We start from the raw sequence: 14662 nt of genomic DNA, 5'->3' as shown, positions 1-14662 counted from the left end.
CAGGATTGGCTTGTTATTAACATTAATGATGCTAACTCTCTGTGCAGGGTAGATGCTGATGAGAGCCCAACCTCCCAGTGGGGAGTGACTCCACTGTAGATTTCTTGGTGGATATTTTAGACAGCGTTCTTGGCAAAGAACAGGCACTTGCTCCATTACCTCAAGAAAATGGCTGTTTAATAAGAGAATATGCAGTTTCAGGAATCTAGGACTTCTCCCTGCGGGTCAGTTTCATTCCCTTTCTCTCTCTGCCTTTGCTTTCTACTGACCTGCGGGTTTTGCTCCCAGTGTCTTCTCCTTGTATGTGGCATTGTTGGGCTTGTCATGATGCCAGCTCTGAACCAACTTGGCATGATCTTTCAGTAGCTCTCTCTCCTGCAGCTCACAGATAGTCTTAGTTGCCTCATCCCCTAGGAAAACTCCAATTGCATCACCTTGTTGTTCTTGCACTGGGCTTCACAAGCGGTGGGCAGGCTGTTGGCCAGCTCTTAGAAGGGCTTCCCTGTCCCTTGGTTCAGTCATCTGTGACCAGAGAGTCAAGGTCAAATGGGACTGACATTTACCAGCTTGGGCAAGTAACACCTCACTGCGATTCAGATTATCTGAAAATGTATCTAGCTCATAGGGTTCTTATGAAGAGTCAATTAAATAATTCATATCATGTATGTAACACCAAGCCTGTGACATAGTAAGTGCTCAGTCAATGCCCTCCCCCAACTGCTGCCACTATTATCTCATACCCACTCAGCAGGAACTGTGAGCAACATTGGGAAATGAGGCATATTTCCTGGGAAGGGAATGTGGGGAAGATAATCCCCAAACATTTCTAGCATACTAGAAGAACTTTCCCCTTTTCTAATACTTTTCCACTTTGCAGAGTGATAAATACACACCCTGGGTTATGGGAGACTATCTGGACCATTTGCTCTTTGCATATGTGTGCCCTTAAATAAAAAATAAATAGATAAATAAAAAAGACTTACCTGCTGCATATGGGAGTATGTACCAGTTTAGAGACGGGGGGAAAATTTGTTGTGTAAAAAGCTATTGAATGAACTTTAAATGTATATTCTTGAACATCCTATGTATTCCTTCTGACAGGTGTCGACCAGTGATAATTCAAATCTTGTGTCCCTTGTATGTTTGGAAGTGGATCCAGTTCTGACTTTAGTTTGCTCGTGTCTGTCTGTACTGTCGCAGACTGGTACCAAACTCACTGTTCTTGCCTTCCTAATGACAGCACCTTAGTTGCCCAGTGAAAACATCAAACAAATGACTGTTATTCTCATGTTTGCAGTTCTGATGTGGGAAAAATTAGCATTTTGTTTTGGAGGATAAAAGAAGATTATTTTGGTATTGAGGTGACACTTGAAATCATTCACCTCATCAGGTCAGTCTAAGGATTTGGAATTTTTTAAAGTGTCATTTTTCACCTAGAGAATTAATCAGCATTTTAAAAAGTGATAACTCAAAATGCCGGTGAGAGTAGTGTAGGATGATTCTCTCACGGGCCTTCAGTGGTAGTATTACTTGGTAATCTTTCTGGAAAGCAGTTGGTGCTATTTGTGTCAAGAACTATAAATATATTATGGCTATTGGTCCAATAATTCCAATTCTAGGAATCTATCCTATGCAGTTCACTGCAGATGTGGATTAAGATTTATGCAAAAAACATTTATTGCTGCAGTAGTTATAATGATAGAAAAATTGGAAATGTCTAATAATGTGAGACTGTTGGTGTAAGTTGTGGTTTGACCATATGAGTGAATATTATGAGCCATAAGGGGCTGTTGACAGAGAGTTTTAATTCAAGGGAGATGTTTACTGTTATGTTTTAAAAAGCAGGAAACAGGCTGGGTGCGGTGGCCCACACCTGTAATCCCGGTGCTTTGGGAGGCTGGGCCAGAGGATTGCTTGAGGCCAAGAGTTCGAGACCAGCCTGGGCAACACAGAGAGACCTTGTCTTTAAAAAAAAAAAATCTAAAAATTAGCCAGGTGTGGTGGCACGTGCCTGTAGTCCCAGCTACTCAGGAAGCCAAGGTAGGAGGATCATTTGAGCCCAGGAGTTTGAGGCTGCAGTGAGCTATGATCATGCCACTGTACTCCAGCCTGGGCAACAGAGCAAGACCTTGTCTCTTAAAAAAAGAAAAAAAAAGCAGGAAACAAAATTGTATATACAGTAATGATCCTGGCTATGAAAAAAATGCACGTGAAAGGACTGAAAGAAAATATGCTGAAATATTAATAAAGGTTTCCTCTCAGTAAGGCAGGTTGTAAATGACATTTTTTTCTGTGTTTTGTTTTTGTTTTGACTTTCCTAAATTTCTACAGGGGTACATACATTAATTTTTATATTTCGGAGGAAGAAAAACTGAGGTAAGAAGGCAAATATTTGAAAGGCAATCTTGAAATGTGGAGTCTTAGGTTTTAAAGTTTAAGAATAAAAATCATCTTCGACAGGCAACGGGAATGAATCTAAGTCAGAAATGCAATGAGTTGGCCTAAGTCCCGTGGTAACTTAAGATGGAATTTTAAAATATGGCATCTGTTTGTGGAGGAGTTTCAACTGTGAAAGCTTGGTGAAGGTGAACTTGGAGGAATTTTGTCATCCTTTGCTAACAACAACAACAAAAATCCCATAAATCTTACTTGGATATTTGGGAGGGGAGGAAAGTACCTTGATAAGAATGGATACTATGTACTCAGACAAGAGAAAAATCATGGCTCTAAAAACAATCATTCTGGACTAAAATATTAATATTCCATAGATTTAATAGATAACTCAATTGTGTTAACTGTGTTGGGGCACGTTATTTTTATAGGCTCTGGGTGATCACTTGGGACAATATTTTGGAATATATCAGAAAATATTTAGAGGAGAAAACCTAACATGGCAGCCTTTGTATTCCTCCTCTTGGGCTTAATTTATTATGAAAGTCAGAGGACTGATTACAGATTACAAACTTGTTTTAGGAATTTGGGGGTCAAAAAAGATAATTGGCTTTTAAAAACACACCCCACGGTATGTTTCCCATCATGGAACTTGTGTCATTAAAAGATAACATGGGTTTTGGGGGGAAGAACCTTTGCCAAAAGCTTATTGCATCAATAAGTTCATCAGCAATTTCTAAAACTTCTTAAGGAGGGAAAGGGCTTGAGGCATAGACTGGAATAGCCTTTTCAAGTCTACAGAATTGGTGCAAATGGATCGGATTTGCAGTTCTTGAAACATAATAAAGCCGTCTGCTGCCTATTCTTACAGACTTGATGTCGTGTCTTTTTTCCTTCTTTTTAAAATATACTCATCTCATTATCCAGAGTGACTAAGAGGCCCAGCATATGTGCCACTAAAATACTTGTCCTCGATGCGTTCGCTCTTTTCTCCCGACACCTGTCGCTCAGGAAGTGACTTCCCAACTTCTCTTTTCGTTAGTCATTCTGACGTGATTCATCAGATCCCCTCCGTCGAGTGGGCACTGGAACGTCATCTCTCTGTTTCAGAAAAGGCCCATTTCCTGTCACTTATCCACTCGCCTTTTTGAAAAAAGTATTTTAGGATTTTGGTTTAAAGACTAAAGTTGCCTCTATTATATCTCTCATGTGTAATTTTATTTTCTTTAATATATTAAGAAATATTCGTGCTACTAAACTCAAAGGGCATATGTCAAAAAGTACAGTAGATAAGAGTAGGGAGGAAAATCCTTACTTCGAGGCAAAGGCAATACAAGTATCTCGATTAATTTGGCTTTAGTAGTTCTAGTCAAAAATCTATCCAAAAATCTATGTCTATACGCAAGTCCCCAGAAGAAACACAGAATTAGCTTTCTGGGTGTTTTCCCTTCAGCTGTCTTCTGTTCCTTATGCTTGATGCTGGTTTTATTTCTAGAAGAATCCAATCTCAAAAGACTCTGCTTTAGCAATAGGAGGAGTTAAAAACATTTTCATCTGTTGTTAGCTGTGTTTATTTAAACAAACTCATGCAACTATTGTTGCTTACAGTTTCTGGGCTCATTTCTGCTGGCCTGGTAGGGTTTCTGTTGGCAAGGGTGAAGAGATGCTATCAGCAATTCATTGTGTACCGTTTGCATAACGGGACAGGGCAGCCAACTCCAGCCATTAAAAAGATGCTTTGATTTAGTTGCAAGCTTTTATTAAGGTACCTGTCAGGTTGAGAAGGTGCAACCTGTAACCGATGAGGCAGTGCTCAAGGCCCAAAGAGGACCCCAGCTTGTGGGCTGCATTAGCAGGTGACTCAGCCTCAGGAATATGACTGTGCCTGCAGTGGGCTGGCCACCGGAGACAGGGAGGGGAGCATCGGTGAGCGAGAGCATCGCCAGCATTGCTCAAAGTGTTGCCCATGGGGCATTAGCAGCAACAGCACCCAGAGCTTGTTAGAAATGCAGACTCTCAGGCCTTACCCCAGACCTGCACCAGTATCTGTGTTTGATCAAGATCCCCTGGTGATTTGTGGGCACATTAAAGTTTGAGAAACACTCTGATTTTTAGGGCAGTCTAGATTGCAGAGACGGTCGACTCAGTAGAGGTTTCCCATGAAGCTCCTCAGTCAGGATTTGGGGTGATGGAGATTGAAATGTGGTTTGTCCTCTTTCTCTAGTAAGAGAAAGTAGGGCTAGGATGAATTTCAGTTAACTAGTACCCATGACCTGGGACCGAAATTTTGAATGCAGGGTTAAAAATCCTGGTATCCCTCACTCCTACTCCCCTCGCTACACCCGCCTCTCCAATCCAGAGTTCCCAAGTCACGGCGTTCTCTGTCCATGGATAGGTCTTCCTGGAACTCTTTCTCTAATGCACAGGATGCCCCCTTTCTCACAGTGCGCACGTAGTAGGTCTTTTGCCTTGTGATGTCCTGTGTTGTCCTGGGCAGCAAGGTCACCACACCCTGACATGACCTGCAGGCAAGACAGCAAGTTCCGATAAAGGAGGGGAGGGTGCTCATTCCACCTCCTCCCCAGCCCGAGTGTTATGTGATGCATTTCCTGCCTTTGCTTGTTTACCGCCATGGCCCTGCCTGCCCGCTGCCTGGGCTGCTCTTTCCTTTGTTCTGTAACAGAGGAATTCAGTCTCTCTGGGGTTTAAATCCCACCAGGCCCTGGCCATTTCTTGGCATGGTTTTTCCTCAGGTGGCAGTTCGCTGGGGGCAGAGGCACATTTTCCAAACCCCACTGTGTCTCAGTTCATCTGCTATGTCTTCATTTCGAGAGAGATTTAGGCAGAGGCTAATCTGATTACGGGGCTCAAGGGGAGCCCTGAGCACATTTCAGATCAGGAATGCAAATTGTTGTCTGCAGTAATTATAGTTTGCCCCATGGCCCTGCTCCGCCCCCGTGGTCATTTTCCTGGTGCAGAATAAGCAGCTTTGTGTTTTCCAAGTGGGAGGTAACAAGAGGGAGAGGGGCGCTGGAGGGACATTAAGGGGTATTCTCGGAGCCTGTCTCCAAGCCTGAGTGGGGGTAAAATAGACCCAAATGTGTGTCCAGATGCTGCTGCTGAAAAGCTCTGTGACCATGGAACGGGAACTCAATCTCTCTGAGCCTTGGTGTCTTTCCAGTCCTTGCCTTGGAGGGTTGGTATGGTGGTGAGTTGGTGATGATGTGGCAGGACACTCAACTTGGTGCCTGGTGTGTAGTTGGTGCTCAACAAGGGCGAGTTTCCTTTCACTGCCAAGAGGTGCCATAAGCACTGGAGTTTGCTGTGGGGAAACAGGTGCCCTTAAAGGGTGATTCCTGCACACACGTTGGTTAACTCTGTTCTGCAGAGGTGCTTTGGTGCGTCCTCACGCTGCATGTGTCTGCACAGTTCAAGGCTGTCTTAGAGTGTGGGCTCCAGGTCAAATTTCCTGGATATCAACCCAGGTGTGTGCCCTTTGCCGATCACCTAACGTCTCTGAGCCTCAAGTTTTCTCATTTGTAAAATGGCCATCATAATTGCGTGTGAGTCACAGGGTTGTTGGGGAGATTTATGTAAAATTGAGCACCAGTGCTTGGCACAAACTATGAAGGAAGTACTGTTGTTATCTCCTTTGCAGAAATGAGGAAATCAAGGTTTTACAGGTTGAGTGACCTTTTCAAGTCTGCAGCTCATATATGGTGGAGCCTGGACCCTGGCCCTGCAAATTGGCTCTAGGGTCCGTGTTAGGGAACCCACACGTTGCGCCTGCAGGTGGTTGGAAATACTGCACAAGCAGTCTTTAGGTGCCTGCTCTCGGGGCTCCTCCCCACCGACCCTTCATTTTTGTTGACAAATTCTTTCTTAAATTGGGTTAAAGCAGTTCTTAATACTATCACTATTATTATATTATATAATGTTACACGTATTATATTTCAGATATAAGTTTATGTTGTATTATGTATAATAACATCATTATGTATAATAATATCAGCAACAGCTATTCGCACAGATTTGCATTCCTATTGGAAATACCCTAGTCATTGCCAGCATTTATAATTGCTTTTTGTTCTGACATATGGGAGCTTATTATCCATGATGTCATTGCAGAATTAATTGTTTATCTTACACAGTCTCTAGGAAGCTGTGATTTGTACTTACATGCCAGGCACTGTTGTCAGCGCCTTATATACATCGACTGACTTGGTCCTCACAACAGCCTTTTGTAGTGGGTGCTCTTGTTATGCACATTTAACAGATAAGGAAACAGAGTCACAGAGAAGTTAAGTAAATCACCAGACTGGGATTTGGACCCACGTTGTCTGGCTCAGAATCCCTATTGCTAACCTCTGTGCTAAACTGCCTTCGTTAATTCCCAGTGTGTGTTCTGGATGTGATGCCCTCACCACTTGGCTGGCCTCAGTGTTCCCAGACCTCCCCGGCTGCACGCTTAACACATTTTCTAGGGCCTGTTACTATGTGTGGGTCTCACTCAGCCTCGGAGGGTCATTTTGGGGACTCCTCCCACTGCCCCCAGGTGCTCATTCAACACAGGAGGTCCTTTGTGCCTCACGCGCACACATTCTTTAAAAAATAAAAACCTGCCTTTCATTTTAATGATGACACAACCCAGAGGTGAGTTTCTTGTTATCACACTGGAGGAATCTGGGCAGAAGTGGCTGGAGTTGTAAAGTCAAGTAGCAGGGGAATTCCTTGTTTTCTCCATAAATTATCCCTGTGAGAGCTCTGTGTAATTTCACGTTATAGGAGGAATGGCTGCGCTTTTACTCCTTCTGTTGGAAGGGCGGACATCTCACTTCTTACCCAGCAAGGAGAAGGAGAAAGCATAGAAATGGAACTTTTTTGTTGTTGTTACTACAATTCCTGGCTTTTAGCTGATATATTTGTGTATGTGTACTTTAAAATACGTAGGAAATAAATGTCACCCCTACTGTATTATATAGTCGTGGCCACTGCTCTTGATAAAAAGCATTTGTATCTGGTCATGCAGCTCTTCTGGATGAAAAGCTTGCTCTGGTTCCCCACTTCCTGTAGGATAGAGATGGAATCCTACCTTGGCTCCAGCCGTCTCATTTCCCTGCCTTCCCGACGGGTCCCTTCCACAGGCCTTTGACTGTCCCCTCACCTCCCAATGAGCTGCGCTGTTCCTCACTTCTCTCCTTTACTCTCGCCCCCCTCCCCTCAGCCTGGCAACTCCTACACATCCCTAACAACCTGCCGGAACGGCACTTCTGCTGAGGAGACCCTGAGAATTGTCCCTGGCTTATTCCTCCGTGCTCCCAGTGCTCCCGGGCTGTGGGGCTCAGCGGGCTGAGCAGCGAGCATTGTGTGCAGGTCTGCATCCCCTTGGCCTGTGAGCTCCTCTGAGGCATTTTGCATGCCTGTCACTTTGAGCACAGGGCTGGGCACATCTCTGTTGAATGAAGGAAGGCAACTTCATCTTCACACATGTCAGGCTGCATTTCTTCCCCGGAGAAGGTCTGTGGGTTGTGGATGGAATACTTGGTGGGAGATCTAGAACACCAGGCTACGGGCTCCATGAGAACCAGCCTGTCCATGGCCCTGTGCCTGCACAGTGGTTGGTGTTTGTTCAGTCACTGCCGAGGTGAGCACCGTGGTAAGTCACCTGTGCTGCTGGCCAAGATTCAAACCCCTGTTCCATTACTGCCAAGCTTGGCACACTGGATGACTTCCTTACCTCTTCTGAGCCTGTTTCCTCATCTATAAACCAGGGATAATAAAAGTACCTATCTTATAGGGTAGTCAGAGAATTTGCACATTAACTGTCATGAGAGTTGTATTTAACTCAAGCTAGTTTTGAGCCTGGGGCTTTGTGTAACTCACATGTCTCTTCACCTTAGGAGCCGCGAGAACTGTTTTTCAAGTTGCACATAACTCACACACAGAAAACAATAAAAAACAACAAATTTTTCATTAAATTAGAAAGTGTCATTTTTTTTTCGAAGTTTTATTCTATTTTCATAATAAAACACTGTGGCCCCAAGGAAATTTTTTTTTTCTAGTGTGGCAGTCATTTTGTTAAATGAGCTTTAGCATCTGACACATAGCAAGCCCCCAATCAATGGTGGTTGCTATTGTTATTAATAATGAAATAAGTTAATCACAGGATGTGGTGAGTGCTGGGAAGGAAATCAACAGGGTGTTGTGATAGAGAGTAAGACGGTGGGGTGTGGGGCTGTCCGTTAGACAGCCTGGTGAGGGAAGGCCCACTTGAGGCTGAGAAGGATGCTGCTGCTATGTGAAGAGCTGGAGGAAAGTGTTTTCTGAAAGAGGGAACAGCAAGTGCAAAGGGCCTGAGGCAAGAATAGAGCCTGGTGAGGGACACAGAGAATGACTACGGCTTGGGAGGGAGGAGAGTAGAATGAGATAAGGTCCAAGAAGGAGATGGGGCCAAGTGATGCAGGGCCTTAGGCCAAGGGACAGTGTTGGGGTTGAGTTCTGTCAGAAGCCATTCGGTCCCTGTGCTCAGAATCACTCCGTGCGTAATTCTGGACTACTTCAGCTTTCGCCCATCCTGTCTTCTGTGTGTACACGAACTAATGCCTAGGAATAAAACCCAGTTCTGACAGAGTTAAGCAGAAAAGGAATTTATTACAGAATCTAGGGTAGCTTAGAGGATTTTGGAAGGATCAGGGAACCAGGAACAACCGCAAATGACAGCACCAAACAGTTCTTATAAGGACATAATTGCTGCCATTGCTAGGTGGGTATAGACGCCATGGATTGCACTTCCAACCCTGGTTATAGAACACAGCCCCCCAGTCTACCCTCACTCTGCCTCTACGAGCTGCCACCACCCTCGAAGAATGGGGTCCGCAGCATCCCTGCCGCTTGCATCTCAGCTCCTGATGCCGTCTGGAATGGGAGTATCTGATCCGCTGAGTCTGCTCATGCTTGAGTGCCCTGGCCCCAAGGAGGCTGGGAAGCAAGTGTGTGGCGCTCTCATCTCCTTTGGCAGAGTGTGGGCTCTAGTTCCTGAGTTGGGGGCTTCCCCAAAGCTAGGAAGGGAGTTCAGCTGCAAGGGATTCAAAAGGTGACCCTCACAGAGACTCATGGAGTAAGTGACACAGGAGTCACTTGGCCTCAGCAGTGTTCATCTGATAGGTGGTGGTGCTTTAAGAAAGGCCTGACTGCTTTCCTCTTAGACAATGATTTAAAAACTTAGCACTGAATTTGGAAGCAGCTATGTCTCAATATGAGAGTCTAGGAACTGTTTTTTTAAAAATCAGTTTAGTTCGTGCAGGTGTGTGGGGTAGCATGTTTCTCCCGTGTTTATCACAGATTTGCATTCCTGTTGGAAATGCCCAAGCCATTGTCAGCGTTTATAATTGCTTCTTGTTACGGCCATGTGGGGCTTATTGTCCATGATTTTGCTGCAAAGTTTATTGTTTATCTTATTCGGTCTCCAGGAAGCTGCATGCGGAAATCTCTCAGCCTTACCAGGAAGTCTGACTTAAAGGGACAGCCTCCAGGGCGAGCCCCAGCTGGGAGGAGGGGCTGAGCTTCCAACTAGAATCAGTTCCCTTGGGTGGGAGCTGGAAGCCCTTTCCAGACTATACTCTGGTTGCTTTGCTGTTTTCTAGTGTTTTGGTGATTCCTTTCTGATTCTGAATTAAGGAGAAAAAAGTGGCAATATTTATTCTTCAAGTACACATAAACAAACACAAAACAAAATGAAAAACCACTTTCACTGTTGTACAGGTAGAATAAATGCTCTGAGACATGGGCACACATGCTCATTTTTAAATTTCTTGGTGTCTTCTTGGGGTATTTTCATAGAAGTTTTGAACTTTTTAGATAGACACAGTGTATTCAGGGAAGTCAGCATTATAAGATTTAAAAAAGAAATGTGACTTAAATTTTAACCACCTGATCATTTTTTTCCCTGTTGGAAGGAAGAGGAGAAATGGAAAATCGCAAATTGCTATTGCCTTTTTAAAAATTAGATGCCCTGTTGCCAGTCAAATCAGAGTAAAAATCAAACTATTGATTTCAGATTTGGTACCAACTTTTCAACTTGCTAAGAGGAAAATTTGAACCAGTGTTCATAATTACACCAAAAAATTTCCTCTTGTGTTTGAAAAAAATAAGTAAAGAAACTATTACTGTGCTTTTTGTGTGTGTGGTTTTTTTACATTTTATTATGGAAAAATTTAAACCTATACAAAAATGGAAAAAATGATATGATGACCCATAATGTCCCCATCATCCTTTGTTCTGCTCTTAAATACACATGTCAGTTAGTATCCTAGAGTCCTCCCTACAGCTGGGTGAGGGATAAAGAAATCATTATTCCTGTTTTCCAGATGAGGAAACTAAAGGTCAAGGAAGTTAAGAAGTGACTTACTAGGTCATTCAACTAATGTATGGCAGAGCCAAAAATCACACAGTCCAAATATTAACTTACTGTTCATTCTTCCAGCCAAACAGTTGTTCCCAGAAATTACCCTAAAGAGGTATCTGGAGTGAAAATAATGGTGAGAAACTATTTAATAAAAATGATTTTTGCTTTTGTTTTATATATTTTTAACTCAGAAATTCAGTATATCAAGAGCTGTTTTTTGATATAGGCAAATTACTTTTTAAAATCCTCGTGAGTATTCCTTTGTGTGTCAGAAATACCACCCCTGCTCCCACATTCAGATTTTTCATTTCTAACCAATTTTGGCAGTCTGATGCCAAATAGTAAGTCTCATTTCCAAGTAAGGAAGCTCTTTGGCTGATAGATATCAGCTAATCAGTTTTTAAACCATTTTTCTTCCTAAGAATTGGGCAGAAGGTCACAACCCACAGAAGTTTCACTTTTAACTGACGGTATAAGGAAGGGCATTTGGCAGTCTCTTGAAAAAACTGTACCCGGGGTGTTCACGTTTCTAAGAAATAAATTGAATGAGCTTATTTGCAAGCAGCCTCTGTCTGCTCCGTGTGAAAATTTTTTAGGCTGCCCAGGCTGGTGTTAGTAACGAGGTAGACCCCCAGACCCCAGGCCAGCGCTGCTTCACCGCATACATCAGGAGACGGCTTTCCTTTTTTGCGGTCACTTTTAAAAATAGCTGTCTATGTATCAGTTGCCAAACTAATGTGAGGAATTTGGTTATAAAAGTTCAGATTTGTTTAGAGAGAAAAAATACAGAGCTCAAGCAATTGCTCGTAACAAAATCAGCAAGATAAGCACTCCAGATTAGCCATGATTAGCAATCTGTTGAGACTTCCATGTTGGAGCAACATTTATTTTTAGTTCTTGTGTTGAAACCATAGATGAAGACTTTTCTATTTATTCATTCTTGACCTTGGGCAGCCAGGTCTGCTCCCACATTCTCCTCATCATTTTGTAATCTTGTTGAGCTGGGATATTAAACAGGGCTCTACAAGAGCGTCAACATTTTCAAATGGTCAAAGTCTCTTGAGTTAAACCACCTTGCATCCAGTCAGCCCTGGCCCGGGATGCTGTCTGGACACTCCCCCTCCCCCTCTTTATCCACGGTTTATGGTAAGGGGTGTAGAGTAGTTGTTCAAGTTTTGCTTGGATTAACCACACTTCCAGCACTGAGGAGTAGATTCAAAGACATTCAATAAAGTATATGACAGCAGGTAAATTCCCATGCTCTAAACACTTTGACGTTACTTTTATTTTTGCCGCACATTTATTTATGCCCCTCTGCCAATCGAGAAACACCAAAAAGTATTGCCATACTTCCTCTCTCAATGCCAGCATAAATTTTTGTTTTTTCTGAGTCTTATTTGAATTTGACAACAGCCTTGGAAACCTAAGAGCTATGAAATAACACTTTTCTGATATTGGGACCTTAGTTAAATCAATGTGCGATATGCTATTTTAATTTGGTCACTTCTACCATCCCATTTCTAATAAGACTGTTTTACTACCTATTTTTCAATTCAGTTGGTGGAATTATTTAAAAAGTTAAGGCATCAGGCCGGGCGCGGTGGCTCACGCCTGTAATCCTAGCACTCTGAGAGGCCGAGGCGGGCGGATTGTTTGAGCTCAGGAGTTCGAAACCAGCCTGAGCAAGAGCGAGACCCCGTCTTTACTAAAAATAGAAAGAAATTAATTGGACAACTAAAAATATATAGAAAAAACTAGCCGGGCATGGTGGCGCATGCCTGTAGTCCCAGCTACTCGGGAGGCTGAGGCAGGAGGATCGCTTGAGCCCAGGAGTGTGAGGTTGCTGTGAGCTAGGATGACGCCACGGCACTCTAGCCAGGGCAACACAGTGAGACTCTGTCTCAAAAAAAAAAAAAAAAGGCATCAAATGGGTTATGGTTAAAGACCTTGAAATTCCCTTCCAACTGTAAGGTTTGTGCAATCTGTGGCTTCTTAGGTAAGAATAAAAGAGATTAAGGAACCAGAACAAAATCCAAATGGAAAGAATCACCATCACTTGCCAACTTTTAATGAAGAAATAATTCTACCAAAATCCACCCATTTCGTTTTATGTAAATGAAATCCTCAAAACTCTGATGAATATGTCCCTTATAATATGTCTTTGGTGAGGAAATTGCTTGGAACTTCCCAACAGAAAATGCCCTCAGGTGTATAGAACAACAACACAGGAAACAGTGGTTTTAGTTCCAGTAGTGCCATGAAGCATTCGGTGGTATCTTAGCCAGGTCCCCGTTTTGGTGTTAGTCTCTTTAGAGCCCCATGTCACCAGTTTGGCTATTTAACCAGGCGTGGGAAAACAGGGGCAGTCTTTGTGTGGTAGGTAGGTACCTTGTAGGTGGTTTCCCATATATAAATATATGATTCAGCTCCACATACTGAAAGAAAAATATTGTACCCTGAGAACCCATGCCCCCAGAATTTTATAGATTTGTTTTTCCTTTTTAACATTTTTCTCTAATCAATGTAGAATTTACATTGGATGAATATAAAGCAGGGCTTTCAAATGAGGCTTTGCTTTCCAAGAGGGAAGTAAATTGTCCCATTTTTTAGCGACCCTTCACTTCTCCTGTAGTTTGTGCTCCAATATGTCAGATTTTTGAATAACCTAGAGCAGGTGTCTGGCCGTCTGTTCTGAGGGCTGTGTGCATGTGGCAGGAACATGCAGTCAGCTCACCTGGGCTCCACCTGCCTGAGCTCCACTCCTGACCACCCTCACCACCTCTAGGCCCTGCGATGTGAGTGTGTGTGAGGCTCACACCATCTTTTTGAGTCTCAGTTGTTTAAAATCTGCAAAGTAGAGATAATAATAAGGCCTGCTTTGGGACATTCGTGAGGGTCAAATGAGAAAATACATGGTAAGCACTCATGTTAAAACGTCAAAAATCTGCAGTCGCTATGGTTTCAATAATTGTGGCTTTACAATGTTTTAATATCTGCATACAGGTGCACTTTCATCGTGAGTTAAGTTCTCAACCTCAGCAGAGGTGAGAGGAATGAACAACTGAGAAACCACATCTCAAGTGTATCTTTCATGTTTGCTGAATGTCCACAGGGCAGGTGTCTAAATAAGTCAAGGTCCTTCCGTACCATGGAATGCTCTGCTGTAAGAGGTCGAAAATGTGCATGACGGGGAAAGATGCCCTGGATGTTAAGTGAAAAAAGCAGTGGTAGAACAATGATATCATTCCATTTCTGAAAAAAAAAAAATGAAAAATAAGATGTTACACCCAGCAACTCGTGTGTGTTAAGACAGAAGGGAATGTCTGGAAGGGTCACCATCAGAGGTTGCAAACTGGTGGTCCTCGGGTCAAATCTAGCCAAAAACTGTGTTGTGTGGTCTGTACAGTATTTTGTATAGTGATGAATAATTGCCGGTATTTAAAATTTTGGGAGTTTTTACATAAAACCCAGAATTTCAGGCTTCTCTTGAAAAAACTGGAATGTCTGGTCACCCTGGGGCAGTAGTCCCTTAGGACCTCAATAAACTGGACCTGACCAAACACACTGAGTGCCCACCTCGCTTGTCCTTTCCGGTATCTGACTCCTTGGTCCTGAAGGCATTTGGGTTTATGACCCCTGCCTACACCTGGCTTTAACCCCAGTACCCCTGGCACATAGGACTGGGGTAGAGGAAAAAAAGGGCCTTTGTGAAGACTCACTTTTTACTTTATACACTTCTGAATGATTTGAATGCATGAATATGACACTAAGTTACTTTTAAAATTTAAAAACCAATGGGAAAACATGTTTGAATACTTGGTGGTATCCCAGATGCCTCATAGATAAAACTCCTGTTCCATTACCATC

This window comes from Propithecus coquereli, unplaced genomic scaffold, assembly GCF_000956105.1.
Source record: "Propithecus coquereli isolate 6110/MARCELLA unplaced genomic scaffold, Pcoq_1.0 Scaffold1, whole genome shotgun sequence".
NCBI classification, from domain to species: Eukaryota; Metazoa; Chordata; class Mammalia; order Primates; family Indriidae; genus Propithecus; species Propithecus coquereli.
This window is presented reverse-complemented; position numbering follows the sequence as displayed.